Below are 3,279 nucleotides of genomic sequence, written 5' to 3'. Positions count from 1 at the left end.
CTGAAAATGAAGGGCTCAAATCAGAAGTACTTAACTCTCTTGTAAAACTCAAAGTAGATAACTTGTAAGCTGGAGAGGAAATGGTATCTCACTAATTTAGAAGATAATCATTTATCCTGGAGAAATAGTTTGTTGTTCTATTAACAAAAAACAAATAAAACCTTTTTGAAGCTAGCTATTCATCAGATGATTTCTTTTTGCACATCATATCGATTGGTCATCAAGAACACCTTCTTCAATCATAAGTGCATCCACAACGCAACATGGAGAGCCCTGGGCAGTAGATATGCAAACGAGATTGACTATGTGTGCATCTCCTTTCACTGGCCATCAGTTATCCGGTCGTTAAGTCTGACGTCACTAGCCATGTCTGGGCCTAAACTCCGCTGCAGGTCCATATATCAAACGATCACTATGGCATTACTGAGAGTTGAAAAACTGTCTAAAGTCTTTCATCTGTAATAAAATGATCAGCGTTCTGCTCTACCAGGTGTAACAATTGAGTTTAACATCCAGGCATCCATGAAAACGGAATTTATGACATTTAACGGAGTTAGAAGTTAGCAGGGAGTTAGCTCGCTAGCTTCTATCTAAATACAATATAGCATGTCCTGACTGCGGGGTTTTGGAAACAAATTAAAACGTACAGCTCTGCTATCACTTCCAGCATAAATGAAGACAGAAAACTAAACAGCAGTGATGTTTGTAGGGTTACTGAAGTTTGGCTAGCTGGTATATAATGATGTGCTACGTGACCGCTAGCTAACACAGCTATGTTAGCATAATATAAACAAGCTAATTTTTTTTCCACTCGATAAAAGTTAACGTGAGTGTTCTCGGTGGTCAGGAACAAATGTAATCGCATGGCAGGATGCTGTAAAAGGACCAAACTTCAGCCAGGAGAACAACTGAGATAATCCATCCACAATACGAGGTTAGTCATTCATATACTGCTGCATGGGCTGGGCTGTAGTTACATCCTAAGGTTTTAAAAACTGAGCTTAAATAAATGATTAGCGGTAATAAAAGCCGAGGGAGGTCAACAGTGATCACTGACTGTTTTAGGAGCTTTTTGAGATCAAATAGAAGAAAATACAAAACATTAAACATGTTAACAACACAAAAGCCATATTACAGTTTTTCTCGATTGCCTAAACACTATAACCAGGCCTCTAAACTAAAATTTCAAAACCGTAACGCTATTGTTCAAAAAGCTCACCCATTTCCCTGAACTATAAACACTATTCCCTGCTTTGACACATCACTCAAATTTGGTGAACTGTTACTGTAAAACTCTACACACAAATCCCTACATTTTACAGTGCTTACACCATGTAGTCATTTAGAAAGCACTAGCATGCAATAATGTTAACTTAAGTCAGCATAGCTTGAGCTCAATTAGCACACAATTAACCAGGTGGAAACACTAGGAGTCAAAATTTAGCACACACCAATCAGAACCTGCGATGGATAGATAAAAGGGCCAAAGTCAGCTCATTCAGATTTGAAACAATGGATCCAAAGAGATGCAAAGGAAGAGGACGTGGTGGAGAAAGAGGACGTGGTGAAGGAGGAGGACGTGGTGGAGGAAGAGGACATGGTGAAAGAGGAGGACGTGGTGGAGGAAGAGGACGTGGTGGAGGAAGAGGACGTGGTGAAAGAGGAGGACGTGGTGAAAGAGGAGGACGTGGTGGAAGAGGAGGAGGAGGTGGTGAAGGAGGTGGAGGTGGAGAACGACGGCGACAAGGAAGGGGAAGAGCAAGGGCAAGAAGACAGTCAGTCTCGGATGAAATTCGAGCCACTTTAGTTGACCATGTCCTTGTCCATGGGATGACTATGAGGGAGGCTGGGCAACGAGTACAACCAAATTTGAGTCGCTTCACTGTTGCCTCCATCATCAGAACCTTCAGGGAGGAAAACAGGTAGGTGTACTTGCAGTAAGACTGCTTTGTACAGTAACGTTTAAGTTACTGAACTTATGTGTCTTGAGTTTCAGTATGTTTCCATTATTTGCCTGTAAAATGAATGTGTGACAGTTACAGTAATGAGTGCTTCTATTTTTGTAGGACACAGAGACGACCACCTGGTGGAGGCAGGTTAAGGCTTTTGTCGGAGGGGCAAGAGAGGGAACTTGTAAACATGGTAATTGCAAATAATGTAATCCGCCTGCAAGAGATTCAAAGGAGAGTGATTGAGGATGATCATCTTTTTCGAGGCATAAATGCCATCAGCCTCTCCACAATTGACCGCATCCTCCGAAAGAATCAATTCCAGATGAAACAGGCATACCGAGTCCCTTTCGAACGAAACTCTGACAGAGTGAAAAACCAACGTGTGGAATATGTTCAGGTATGAGTTTGGATATTGTATAAAGTATTGTGTACCATCACAGCATGGCAGTTTATGCTGCCATTTCAGCACTCTTGAACTGTGGTTCAGGGTACCGATTGACTCTACTGTGTTATGTGTTTTGCAGAGAATCTTTGAGATTGAAGGACGGCCTGTTCCCCATGAAATAATCTTTGTGGATGAGGCAGGTTTTAACCTGACCAAAAGAAGGAAAAGGGGGAGGAACATAATTGGCCATCGGGCTATTGTAAATGTCCCTGGTCAGCGTGGGGGGAATGTCACTATGTGCGCAGCCATCAGCCAACGAGGGGTACTCCACCGCCATGCCGTACTAGGACCCTATAACACTATGCTTCTCCTTGCTTTTCTTGATGGTTTAAGACAACATATGTTCCAGCTGGACTACAGGGAACCAGCATAGCCAGAGCAGCCTCACTACGTTGTTGTGTGGGATAACGTCAGCTTCCATCGCGCTGCTCTGGTTCGTGACTGGTTTACCAATAACCCAAGGTTTTCTAATATCTTTCTGCCTGCATACTCTCCCTTTCTAAACCCGATAGAGGAGTTATTTTCGGCATGACGGTGGAAAGTGTATGACCGAGAACCTTATGTCCGTGTTCACCTCCTTCAGGCCATGGAAGAAGCCTGCCTAGACATATCAGTAGATGCATGCCAGGGGTGGATCAGGCATGCAAGAGGATTTTACCCCCGCTGCCTGGCTAGGGCCAATATAGCCTGTGATGTGGATGAGATTCTCTGGCCTGACCCAGACCAAAGACAAGATGCTGAGGTGGAATAATGTTTTTTGGTGTGTGTTGTACTGTATAGTACATGAATAAAAATGTGCCACTGTACATACATTGGTTGCGTCTTTTGTGTTTATCATGTGAAAAGGTTTTTGAAGGGGAGAACCATAAGCAACCTAATTGT

General features: G+C 42.9%; 1 long non-coding RNA gene across 1 annotated transcript; it reads left to right on the top strand.

Annotated features, from left to right (window-relative positions):
- Nucleotides 1-1,714: 1,714 nt before the first annotated feature.
- On the top strand, nt 1,715-2,612 carry LOC146656563 (uncharacterized). The gene is made up of 3 exons (XR_014913899.1): nt 1,715-1,922; nt 2,067-2,349; nt 2,477-2,612. It is a non-coding gene; the product is annotated as an uncharacterized LOC146656563 (long non-coding RNA).
- Nucleotides 2,613-3,279: the final 667 nt, after the last annotated feature.

The sequence above is a fragment of the Rhamphochromis longiceps genome, linkage group LG12 (assembly GCF_057381845.1).
Source record: "Rhamphochromis longiceps isolate RC_006_pf linkage group LG12, R_longiceps_female_GT1.1, whole genome shotgun sequence".
Lineage (NCBI taxonomy): Eukaryota > Metazoa > Chordata > Actinopteri > Cichliformes > Cichlidae > Rhamphochromis > Rhamphochromis longiceps.
Note: the sequence above shows the minus strand (reverse complement) of the source record. Positions and strands in the feature narration are given on the sequence as shown.